The sequence below is a fragment of the Manacus vitellinus genome, unplaced genomic scaffold (genome assembly GCF_001715985.3).
Source record: "Manacus vitellinus isolate BGI_N305 unplaced genomic scaffold, ASM171598v3 scaffold_51_pilon, whole genome shotgun sequence".
Classification (NCBI taxonomy): domain Eukaryota; kingdom Metazoa; phylum Chordata; class Aves; order Passeriformes; family Pipridae; genus Manacus; species Manacus vitellinus.
In genome coordinates, this window is record NW_021940620.1 from 4519436 (window position 1) to 4532970 (window position 13535).

The 13535-nt window shown below is 42.8% G+C and overlaps 1 protein-coding gene across 1 annotated transcript in view; it reads right to left on the minus strand.

Moving 5' to 3' along the window:
* The window catches only part of ADAMTS2 (ADAM metallopeptidase with thrombospondin type 1 motif 2), a 171592-nt gene that overhangs the window by 58173 nt on the left and 99884 nt on the right, over positions 1–13535 (minus strand). The gene's annotated exons all lie outside the window — the stretch shown is intronic.

The window sequence follows — 13535 nt, forward strand, 5'->3', positions numbered from 1 at the left end:
AAAATTACCATGAAAATATGGAATCTTGACATTTCACTCTGAAGAATAACAATTATTAGCTTTGGTATCATTACTATCATTTGCATTACGAGAGCTCTGGATGTCCCACCAAGAACCTCTTGATTTTAACACATGTCAGAAAAGACTCACTCAGAGAGGTGAAGAAAGGCAGTGAGGTGGCTGTGGGTTGAGTAAAGGCTCCCAGTGCTTCACTCACAGGAATATAGTGGGAAGCAAAGGGAGGAGGCCAAAGCCATCACCTTCCAACCAGAAATAAGAAACGACTCCTGGAAATGCTATGAAAGTGGATTCTCCATCTTCATTTATTGAAGTTTTCAGATCAAAACTGGCTGCTTGAGAAGGGCTGAATGAGTCACCAGATCACTGGGCTCATTACAAGAACATCTGCGCTCTTGCCTGAAGACCTGCTGCCTCAGGCTGCTGTGTCAGCAAGTCCTGGGCAATGTGCAGCCTGAGCAGAGTCCCCACAGCTCCCCTCTGGGGTGACAGTAATGTTCTGTCCTGCACAGCCTCCGGTTGCCAGGAAGGACACACACCAGGCAGTGTTCCTTACTGCCCCAGGCTTCTGTGCCTTGTGTGGTGAGCAGCTTGTCTCTGTGCCTCCAGGAGAGACCTCCTGTCAAAGGACAGTCCTTGAAAGACACAGCTCCTTACCATTTCTTCACCAAGCTTCAAGGACACGCTTGTCCAGAGACCCACAGCCACAGGTCACCACACTGCCCTAGCAGGGCTTCCCTCACTCACTGGACAGAGAGAAGGTCACATGTGGTAGTTCTGCATCCCCATGGAGCCACAATGTCCTTCTCCCAGCACAGCAATATTTAATGCAGCTAATAAGCACAACCACCATGTTCTCATTGCCAGCCTCAAGGCTCTCAGCAGCTTCTGCTCCTGGAGCCACAAGTTTTCAAAATTAGTCTAGTCAGAATCTATGATGTAGCATGAAAATTCACTCTCCATGCAGAACCCAGCTGTCACTCCCAGGTGTACCATGGAGGGTGAATGGGTCTGGCCTGGCAGCAATGGAGACAGCTCTTTATCAGAGCTCTAAACCTGCCAAGTAGCCAGCTCCAGCCCTGTCTCTTGGTTTACTCCACCAGGAAAACTTTATTGTTAAAATTTCCTTGCTAGAGCCCAGAGGTAGTGACTGAGCCATCACAGTGGTCTCAGGGGACTTGCTATGAGACCGTGGGGCAATCATGTATTCATGATCTGTAAGGCAAATCACAGTTCCTGTAAAATTTGACCATAAATCTTTAAATCCTCTCTAGAAAAGAAAGCCTAGGCTGGCAGGGCCTGCAGGTCATGTCCTCTCTGTGCTGCTCACAAAAAGCTACAGCAATCAGCAGCAAGGCCAAAGCTATCAGAGCTGCTATTGCAGAACAGCAGAGCTGGACAGGGGGGAGAGCCTGAGCTCTGCACTGAGACTGCAGATGGGCAGCTCTACTGGCTGGGGGGCTGCTATTTGGCTGGGTGAGTGGTTGGCTGTCAAGGTATCTTGAGCTTTTGTGCTTTCATCTCTTTCCCTTCTGTGTCAAAGTCAAACTAACTCCGAGTGCAGTATCTTTATTCCTGCTGTGAGTAAATCAACCAGAGGCAAAATGTGATCCTACCATCCTGCAGTGAAAACTGCCTGTCCTCCCTCTTTGCTCCTCACTTCATCACTGTCACATTATAGCCCTCACAGTCCTGCCAGCTCCTGGGAAAAGTTATCAGGAAGTTCCCTGGAAGTCATCTCACTGCCAGTAGGTGCCAACCAACCACTTGAAATTTTCTTTGGAGCATAAAAATTTTCCACACCCACAGTTACCTTCACCCCTCAAGTGTTTCCCTCTCAAGAAAACATGCCCAGTGGGCACTGGTACCTCTGAGACACCAACACATCCCAGCACAGAGAAAGCCACGCTGGCTCCAGCTGGCACTGGAACCATCCCAAGAGCACCAACACAGCTCAAAGCATTTACAGCAGTAGCTGAAGATTTCTGGTTCACATCCCAACTTCCCACCAAGTGTTCTTTCCCAGAGGCTCTCCCAGCACAGGCAGGGACGCCTCCACACACGCCTGACCACATATCCCACGGTGCTGCTCTGCCTCTCAGTCTCTTGGATGATGAATTGTTGGATTTGCTGGACCATGCTGTGTTATTCCCATGTTGAATTTGCTCCTAAATGACTGTTACATCCAAATGGAATTAATACCCATATCTTACCAAAGAGGAAGTGAAACAAAGTTGCATCTGTAGTAAAAGAGCAATTTGTAGTGTTTTGGCATCTCAGCTTTCCTTGGTTAACATCAGTAATTTTGCTGTATCATTGTACTCCAACAATATGCTAGAAAAGCTCAAAAGAAGAACTCCAAGAACTGAATAAGACACCAAATTGCTTCTTAATATTTTCTATACTACCTTCCTTCTGGTCACCCCTGCACTTTGCACAGTAACATCAAAAAAGTCATCTCAACCTGCACTGTGTTTTACTAAATCATGCCAAGACCTCTTCATCAGCTGTTAATTTTCAGCAACTTTTGCCAAATCAGCCACTAATTATTGGTGCCAACTTTGTTCTCCATCTCCCAAGAGCAGACACTTGGCATTTGCAGGCTTAACAATAGCCTGTGTTGAAACCTTCTTGCTCCTGCTAGGAAAAACTCACATTTGTGCAAATTAACCACTGAGAGACAAGGTTCTATTTTTCTCTTGTGCTGCTCATCCAGAATAAATCAAACAACAGCAGCACTCTAATAGTTCCTCCAAAAATCCCTCAAAATCCCTCTTTTTTCTATAAAGCCAGCTAAAAACTCAGTAGTATTTCTGTGGTCTTCTCCCAACACTGCAGACCATCTTCCTGCGAAAGTGCCCAAGTTGCAGATTACTTTTGCCTTTGCAGGTCTTCAGAAGAAATCTCTCTCTGCAACAGTTTGGGATGACACCACCTTATTTTTTGAGAGTTTTTGCCTTGCTCATTAATGTTTGATATCATGTGCTTTATGGAAACCTAATTACATGACATCTCCTCATTCTGCCTTACCCATCATGGCAGGCAAAGCTCAAACAGATGCTCTGAGTTACTGAAGCATGAACACGCTGCCTGCCATGAAAATCGCCTCTCCCTGTGTTTTCTGTCACTCCCTTTAGGACATCCAACAAAAGCACAGTTGCTGGCTCATGATTCTTGTTTTGTTTTTTTTTTCATGACCCCTTTCAAAAAGGCTCAGGGAAATACAGCTGCACCTACAGCTCTTAAAGAGGCCCTTATGAAATAACTGCACTTTAACTGTACTAGATTTAGGGTTCCCCAGTCTCACAGCAGCAATATTGTCCTAATAAAGCAGTTTCTGATTTTTACCTCCTCTTTCTGACAGAGAGAAGGGAACTTTCTGGCAAGCCCAGAGCAGAGACCGGGATGGGCAGCTGGGAGACTGAACTGCATGTCATGTTCACAGCTGTCATCTGTGGCTTGTCAGCACAGCAACGAGCTGGAATTTCTTTTCAAACCTGAGTGTGCAGCATTCAGACCAGCCAGCCACCATTTAAATGCAGCTGGTTTGCTTTTATGGACACTTCATCTGTCAGCGTGGGAGCAGACGAACACCTGAGCTGACTGCTGAGCACCTTCTCTGCAGCCACACAAGGAGCAGCACTTTTGATGCTGATCTCCATTCCTGTGACACTCTCCTGAAGGGACTCCCAGCTTCCCATTCCTTGCTGCAAACCACCAGCTTCTTTGTGGTTTTTTTTTTCTTTTCACCCCAGTGACTCAGACTGAGCACCAGTGAAACCCAGGTGGAGCCTGCTCTGCTGTGGTGGCAAACATGTGATGGCACAGGAGCAGAGGGCACCCAGCCCTGTTCAGCTGCACCACAGCTGGTGGCAGTGCCAGTCCAAGCCTGGGACTATGATCCCAGCACAGGCATGAGGCCATCTACCACTTGGTGCTGCAAATGCAGGAGAAACAGGCTGTGTGGTAGGGAAGCAGGAGGCAGGGTGGACTTGCTTTAGCTCAGCTTCCTGCTGCTCAAGTACATCTGCACCTCTGGAAAAGTACCAGACACCAAACACCCTCAACAGCTTGACAGAGAACTGCTCTTTTGGGAATTGCACCTTAAATCACAAGTCATCTTTCTGCAATGCTCCCTGCTGCTCAGATGCTGTAGGCTTCTGTTGTGTCTGTCCTCCGTGATCAACAGACTCCCTAATTAGCCCCCAGTTAGCCTTTTCATGTATTCTATAAGAGCCCCCATTTGTCCTCCATGGTAAATTGAAGCCCAACCCATGGAAGTTGGAGTCACCAATGAACAGTCATCAAATCTTGATTTTTATGCCCTAGTGATTTTTTTCTCCCACTTTTAAGTTCCTTGATTTGGGGTTTTGTTTTTCATTCCAGTTACACACAATGTGTTTTGTTCATTTGCTAATCAAGAGTTCCTCTAATATTTTAATTTCTTTAAAAACTTACTTCTGCTGGTTTTACAGCCCTGTTCACCTCCTTCTTTGCTTTCTGTTTTGTTTTCCAAATGTCCTCTACTTGTCTTTCTTCTCCCCCTTCACCATCCTGCTCAGCTACATTGGTCTTTCATAATTTATAAATCCCTTTCCCATAGTACAGTCTGCATTTGGACCCTTCTGCTATAGATCACTCATAAGAAATGATTCCAGCAAGGAATTAAAATGGGAGAGAGCTCCTGTGATGTGAAAGCCAATGGAAAATGGTCTAAACAAGAGAAGCAAATCCCACACAGTGCACTGGGTACATGACACAAAGTTAGCCCTTTTTAAAAGACATTCCCAGGAGGACATTGCCTCAACATTTGATTTTCATGAGCTTCTTGTGATTTCTTGAATCACAGGTTAACACAGTGGCTGCTATTTGGTAATTCATTTACCAAGAACAATTATTGCAGCAGAACTATCTTGGGGTTGTGACCAAATTCTCCCTCTTCCACTTTTTTACATAAACTAAAAGAAAGACCACACTAGTAGACTAAAGACCAGGCATGCATCAGGCATCCTCAACGAGGTTATGAATCCTCATCCTGCTCTTATCTGCAAAGCAGCACTCATTTAAAAAGAAACTCTTGGGCTGCAAGCCTTGGTAACCATATGATCTCATTACAAGCTCCCTGCCTCTGAGTTTATGGTGATGCTGTTTCCAGTCAAATCACATTTTAACACAGAGCCTGCTCCACCTTTCATCTGGCTGGGGGAGTTTGCCACGGGTGTTGGGGTAAGTTGGGCTGGGCTCTCAAAAGTGGTTCTCAGACTCCAGCTGCACAAAGGCCAGCACATATGGCAGCTGAACTCCCACTGGAATGATCCAGTCCTGGCATTTGAAACCAGGAGGAGTTCAAAGTATTTCACAGTATTTCATGTACTGTATATTTGGGCCTTTATAGAGTAATTCTTGTAAACTTCTTGGGGCAGAACAAGTGTCCCACATTTGCAGAGTGAAAGCACATTCTTGCAAACACAGGCACAAGCAACATTCCTTTTTTTTCCTTGTCATCTATGCGACAGCACAGTGACTCTAAATCTCAGGAGGTGCTGAAGTGTCTGCCCAGATCATAAAATAAAAGAATGGTTTGGGTTGGAAGGGACCTTAAAGCTCATCTTGTTCCATCCCCCTTCCGTGGTCAGGGTCACCTTCCCCTATCCCAGGTTGCTCCAGCCCTGTCCAACCTGGCCTTGGACACTTCCAGGGATGGAGCAGCCACAGCTTCTCTGGACAACCTGTGCCAGGACATCCCCACCCTCACAGGGAGGAATTTCTTCCTTATGTGCAGTTGAAACATAGATCAGAGAATCTGAGTTATGAAGAACAAAGAAGCTGAAACCGACTGAACTGACAAAATAGAGAACTTTCAAGACTGAAAAATAAAAAATTGTCTTTTCCAAAGGATAAACCAATTAGCACAGTGACAATGGCCAGGTGGATGCCGTGGCAAAATGGCCAGGCCAGAGGCACTAAGAATAACCACAGTTAGATATTGCCAGGGAGAACTTTTCTGGCAAGTCACAACAAAGAGAAAAGTTATCACAATACCAAAAAGAAAAGTTGAAAACTAAATTGATCTCATCAGGGCCAGAGTCACACAATGAATAACAAAGATGAGAGATAATTGCATTGTTAAAAGATTAAGTGAGAGCGAGGTAATAGAATACCCCAGGCTAAGTTATTTTTTTTTTAAATGGCGAAACATATTGTGTTAAAATTTTAACTTTCATATTGCAACATAATAGTCAAAAAGGGGAAATGAAAGAAATGGCAAAACAGCCAGGCAAACCAATCTATGTGACCTGGTTGAAATGGACCTCTCTAAGAGTTGAACACAAACTTTTTCCAACGGCAAAATTTATCCTTTGGAAGATTTTCAGCTGTCAACCTTACTAGTGCTAACACAGGTTTCACAATTTAGCACCAAATAATCTATGAGCAAGACGTTCCACATCTAGTGCTTGAAAGTAAGCTCAAAAAGGGGCAAAAATCTACTCTAGAAAATTAATTTTTTGGGCCAACTTCGAAGTTTCACTGACTTAATTGATTGCATCTGGGAAATACTGTCTTGCAAGTATTTTGGCAAGTCATTGTAAACTGGCCTGTAGTGCAGAGCCTGTGACTTGCAAAACAAGGTGCCTGATTTACCACATCACACTTGTTCCAAGAGCCCACAGTTGACCCTGGAAAAGGGCTCTGTCCCTCAAAAGTCCCCGAGCACACGTGTGCACCCAGGCAGGGCAGGCTTTGCTTCACAGCACTCACACAGAGCTACAAAGGGAGCTCTCAGTCTCATTTGCAGTTAATGCATAATTAATTAAACTGCAGAGTTCAGCCACATCTTCAGGCAGGCGCTGGGCACAGAGCCAGCACTCCACAAAGCTCCAGGAGCCCCAGAGATCCCACCTGAATTCCCAAAGGCAGAGGATCCGGAGCCAACCCACAACCTGCTTTTCCTGACCAGGCTTTAGCCAAGTGTTTATGGGCTGTTTGAGTCTGAGTCTGCCACCGAGATACTCAAACGAGATACTCAAATGTCTAATCCATATTCCAAGCATGATTAAATTACAGTAAATTAACACATTAAGTAAGCTGCCAAGCTGACCCCCTGGCTTTGTAGGTGACATGTCCAACAATCCCACTTGTATTTTTAACAGAGTGAAATGCTGAACCTTGATACAGGACCTGAATAACAACAGATTACAGGGGGTGGAAGTTGTCTTTCCATGAGCCAACTATTCTGAAAGAAGGGGAAATAAAGTTTAATTATAGTTTAAGAAACTAACATTAAAAACCACACAGGTATTAAAAAAAAAAAAAAAAGAAAAAGTCAAATTCCTACCCAGTGCAGGGGGCTGAAAAGATGGAGAAAAGGCAAAGAAATACATAAAATAACCATACATCATCGGAAATACTACTGAAGCAAATAGGCATTTTTCCAATGCTTTTTAGCCATAACCTCAAGTCTTGTCTTTTGGTAACATTTCAAAATGGAATTATCCCATCCTTTTAAAAGGGGAGCGCTTTTCTCGATTATAGTCTCACAAAGTTGTAAATTATACAATTGAATGTTCTCAATGTCAAGTAGAACATAATATAAATCTCATCAGTGTAAATAATGTACTGCACAAATGACTGTGCAAACAGTTCCTGTTTCTTACATAATCATTATGATCTTTTAATTAGACAAAGTAAACAGTCTGCTCATTTCACCAGGTGAAGCATAGGAAGAAAGTTTCCCAAATTCTAGGGTAAAAACTACGTGCAATTTGCAGTATCTATAAGTTCAACCAACTTCTTATACATCTCAGATTATTGTGCCACAAAAAGGTTAATTTGAGTGTCCCAAGAAGAAAACCTCAGCTGGGCAGGCTGAGCAAAGGCAGTGCAATACATGATGCCTTGGCTACTTACACTGGCAGGATTTAAATCGGAGCAAAAAGGAATTATAATTTTACCTATGTTTTGAAAATATCCTTGTTGCTAAATCTGCTTGGACTTTCTGCAATAACAAACCCAGTTGCAATTGATTGGGGATTGTAGGGAAGACAAAGCTCACTTGGAGGACACGGGAGTTTCTTGGAGGACACAGGAGTTTCTTGAACATCAAAATGACAGTAGAAAACCCTGAAAGAGAACCAGTCTCTGCTCTAGTGAAAGTGCACGAGGTTTATTCCCAAGGCATTTCAAAATCAAGGGCCAAGGCTTCTTTGGCTATTTGTACAAGAGCTCTGAATCTGTCAGGCCCTGCAAAAAGCAAACTGGGAAATGCTGCCCCTCTGCTGCTCTGCCACCAGTGGGTGAATGGGATGCAGGGTCCTGGTGATAACAGCAGAGAAGAGATGTTTCCAACATGCAGCATTCCTCATGAACATGGATCAGGGATGGAGAGAGGGGGAAGGAAGGCAGGGAGGAAGCAAAGAAGCTGGATGGGTGTAAGGACATCAAAACTCTCAAGTGAAAAGGCAAATTAAGAGGCACAAGTCAGAAGAACACGAAGTGAAAAGAAATCATGGTACATCTTCCTGCTGCAGTTCCCCACTGGCCTCAGGAGGGCAAAGCCAGGGCTTGCTCCCACCTCCCACTCCCCAACCCTGAAAGCTGTGTCCTGAGAACAACCCATGAGCTTTAGGGTGCACAGGGATGAGTGCCAAGGTTTGCCAAGCAAACCTTCTCCCCAGCATGCGTGGGCAGGGCTTTAGTGTTTCTTTTTCAAGATAAATTTAGCATTAATATCTGTGAGCTTTAGAAGGATTAGAGCCAGGTCAACATGCATTTAGTTTTCTGGCAGGTCCAAAATATTTTTAATTCCTTTCGGGTCAAATTGACTTGAATATGGAATTTTTTTTAAAGTGAAGAAACAAACAAAGCATATTAGCTCATCTGAAAACATGTTTTACTCATTTGATATGAAATCAAGCACTTCAAGTCTCAATGCAGAGAATCGTTGAAAAATATAACATATTCCAAGGGAAAGAGGGGAGATGGTTTGTTTGAAACCCCCATGAAACTCCTCAATATTTTCAGGATTTTTTTTTTTTTTTGTCCACGTGAAGTTCAGTGAGAAATTCAGAATTTTTTTATTAATAAAAAATTTCCCCTAACTCAACTGCAAGTGCCAGGACTTAAAAGAGTTTCCATTTGCCTCTTTCCACCATCTACCCTGCTTCCTCCAAAGGAATGATCATCATTTTAGGACCTCTGTATTTTTATCAGGTTATCTACATATTATTGATAAGCAAGGTGTACCTAGCACTGTCTGACTTGCCCTTCAGATTGGCCTGTAGCCTAATCAAACTGAGGTCATTGCTCTGCTAAATCAGATGTAGTCAGTAGGATGTGATGCTCCTTGGCAAGCAACAGACAACTCTGCTATAGGGACAAATCAGACTCACTACATCTCAAAATAAAAGCCTTTCAAGAATTAGGTGGCAAGGAATTTATCTCCTGAATTAAAGACAGTATCATCTTTGTCTGTGCAAATAAGGCTTAAAGTGGTCAGAAACTGCATTTGTATTCACCTTGCAGAGTGCTATAAAATTGCTTTAGTATTAATGACTGCTCTTCTCTTACTACAGATAATGAAATCAGACTTTGGAAAACAAATGCACAATGTCCAATAAGAAGGGCTGGGAAGCCTCTTTTATATATATATATACACAGAGACATGTATAGATACACATACATGTAATAATCACTAAAATAAGAGAACTTTGCATTTTAACAAGGTATGATGGTGGCTGGAGGGCTGGTGGACAACTCACTTGATAACTAACATATCAAGTCAAACATTGGAAAAGTATCAGAAACAACAGCAAATTGAGATATTAAATTTTTAAAAACTCAATTAAATTCTCTTTAAATGGTGTTAACCCAAATGGAAGCTGAAAAGGCTAGACAAGTCAATGGTTGTTAAAGAAATAGTGGAAGCTGTTAAGGGTAAAACTAGACAGCTGTTCCAAAGCTCCAGGTAGTTTCTGCCTCCTGAACTGGAACAGTATATAAAGACCATTTAGCTTCTAACCTGTTATTTTTTCAGAATAAATGGGAAATGTCAAAACCAACACCAAAAAAAACCCTTTCAAATTGCCTTACAAAGCAGTTGCTAAAGTAATCAAGAAGTTAACTGAGAGCTCTGCTGACATAAATAGTAAAGGTTTGCAGTAATTAACACGTTCTGTCTAAAACTGGAAGAAACAGTGACTCCAGATCTGAGTTCCTGCAATGAATTAAAGGTTTTATCCAAATACTGGACTTCAATTAATTGAACTCTATCATCTGTTCCTACCTAGTTAAGAACTGGTTAACCAAGCCTCTCCTAATTTACTTGATTCTAAAAAGGCCTGTGATCAGTTGAACAACAATCATAAGAAGAAATGGAATAAGTACAAAAACCTTCCACAAATCATCAGCTGTAACACCACAGTTTATGTTCCAATTTAAAAATCAAATGGTAAAAAGCTGTCCACGAGTATATTCATCTTCTCTATTCTTCCAAAAACCTAAATATTTAGATAATAGTACTGATCATACAAACTCTGATAATATTAATTATTAATGTGTACTGTGCTAAAAGAAGTAATAACATGGTTCCCTAATCTGAAGTCAGAACAGACTTTATCCTCTTTCAGTTCTTGCTGGGCAATATTATTCCTTCAGTCTTTCAACACAGAAATTCTTTATATTTTCCCATTACCCCAAAAAGAAAAGTCTACCAAGCTAAAAGTTAACACTAACTGAAATTACTTTAAAGAAATAAAGTGACATTTTAGAGCAATGGGGAAGCAAGGCTGGAGGAAAAAGCAATATTTTTTGGCTGCTGAAAAAGGCACACTTTGGGTGTCAGGGTCTCTTCAACAGATTATTGTTCCCTAAGAGGAGCTTAGGGAACTGTCTCCTCAGCAACATGAGTACCACAAATACTGTCTCCTTCGGTCCACCTATAGTATCTGTTCACCCAGATCTGAGACCATAAGTCAGTGCTGAAAAATAATGTTTTTGAAAGTCATACAAAACAGCATTTACTTGTCTGACAACAGTGCTGTTCAGTTATGCAATAAGACATGAAAGTACTACAGTCAATAGACTCCACTTTGCTTTGGTGCCCTGGAAGCCCCTAAGAGTCCTCAACAATTATTTTGGACTTGCAGGACTCAGAATGATCTTCTTCAGTGTGAGAGCTGGACACATATTTATTGGAGCTGACACTAATCAATACCCATCACTTTCTCCCTGGTTTCAACTTTATTAGCAAAATGATATCAACAGCTGCTACTGTCCCAGTGAGCCTCAAAAGAAAGCCAAGGGTTGATGGTTTCCAAGTGCTCTCATTGCCTGGTTCTCCAGTTTACCTTCAAGTCAGCTCCAGGCTGCCTTTCAGTGCAAAGTTTTCCGTTTGACCTTTCCTGTATTTCTCTTAGGATCAGAGAATTTTAATTTATTACTTTTTCACTCTTTCCAATCTATTTCTGGCTAATCTTCTCTAAAATTTCTGAAGCATTCGGAAAGGTTTCTTACATTCTGGTTTTAGTCCAATGTGCCTTAGTCTGAAATACTGCAGTGCAGCTGGGCAACTCTTACATTTTGCTGAATAACTGATTCACCAAAAGCAAAGTTTTTTATTGTTTTGAAGTGATTTTCAAATTGAGCCGCAGGGTTTTTTTAGGGATTAAAAAACCCCCAAAAATAGTGGAGCAAGGACTCACATTTCATTTTGGTGAACATATATTCCCCAATGTGAAAGTGCCTGCACCTTTCCAAAGAACTGGAATCTGTGGGAGTTCAACACAACGAGCAACATAAATGAGATCCTCAACCCTCCTAACTGAGAGCTTGTTTTTTGCAGACACTCCCTAGCTTTAAGCTTTCACTCTTGACCTTGACTTCTTGACCACTTGAATGGGAGACTGTTACCCAAGTCCAAAGCAACAGTCCTTAGCCTGGCTAAAAATCAGGAAATAGCAACTCTGAGCAGCCAGCTGTAAGCGGGGAGGGGGGAATCCACACCAAAAAAAATACACCACCATGAAAAAAATCACAATGAAAAAAAGGGAAGCAAAATAGCTAGTGAAGGGAAAAATCTTTTAAAGGTTTTTCCTTTTTTTTTTTTCCCCTCACAAAGTGAGTGTGTCAAACTGTGGTATGAAATTAGTGCAGCAACCATTGCCCATCACATGAGTTTCAGCCACCTCTTCTGACCAACGGTGGGCTCTGCAGTGCGATTTTTGTATTGGGGGGGAGCTAAATAATTTTGGGCAATTCCACTAAAATTACATTTAAAAAATTCATCTGCAAAGCCAAGCAATACTCTGGGACAACTTCAGTATTTGGAACTCCTAAAGCACGAGAAAAGTCAGCAAAGAACAAAATGTCTGAAGCATTAACCTGCCAGGATTATAACTTAACGTCACAAATTTCAGGTCCATTTGAAGTCTCACAACAGAGAAACTAAGGAAACCGATTGAACTTCCTCGTGAAAAGAACTAAAAAACCCAAAAACCTAAAGAGTACAGCATGTGGTCTTGCAGATATGTCCTGAATTCACACAGGGAGAACAATGCCTCTTGCAGAAACCCTTGTTGCCATTAGTCAAGGCAAAGAGAGGGCAAGAAAAAAGTGCTTTCTCATCCAGCTGCAAAAGCACCTTCCATCTCTTTGTTTCGCAATCCTCCAGGCCTGGATCTAGCTCAATCCAGATATTACTTACAGCTACCAACCTCAGCAAGGCCAGAAACATGCCCAGTGGTCTGTGAGCAACATGCTGCCCCACTGGTATCAGCAGCTTGATTTCAACAGGAATGCATTTCCACCTTCTTTCTCCTTGAAACTCAGAATATCTTCCAGACAACCAACACCCTTCCCCAAAGACAAGTCATGGCAAAACCCCAACAAGTTCTGTAGATAACCATCTGAGCAAGGAAAGGGGTCATGCCAAAAAGCATGTGGGAGAGGGAAGAAGTGTTGTTTGAGTTTGGAGAGAAGAGTTGCTTTGTTTGGCGGATACACGTGGAATTTGACCATGGAGCCAGAGGGCTTTGGGAAGAGGTATTTCAATGTGCTTTCAAGTGTTGGACCACTGATGGAAATGCCAGTGAAGAACTGCAAGAAGAGAGTCTGACAGGGCCAGACTGAGCCATTCTGTGTGGGGGGGACAATTACAGCTCAGCTGGCACCAGCACAGCCTTCTTGCTACTCCTGCCTTCCTGACACGTGTGATATCTTGGAATAGCACACATATAAGTAATACCAACTCTCAGTTTACGGAGTTTCCCCAGATTTACTTTTCCCTGGGAGGAACAAGAGGTCAAGACAAGAGTATGAGATCCCAGCTAGTTTCCCAGTTCCTCCCCTTGGTACCTCAGGAGGAAAGGGAAAGAGACATTCAGGGAGCGAACTTTTACCAGGGCAGGTAATGCAGGGCCAGCACTTGCACCAGGCTCCAAACTGCTGCACCTGCACCATGGCATGTGACTGCTGCTCCAGCTCATTCCAGATCTGCTCCGACTGGAAACTCTGCAGGGCAG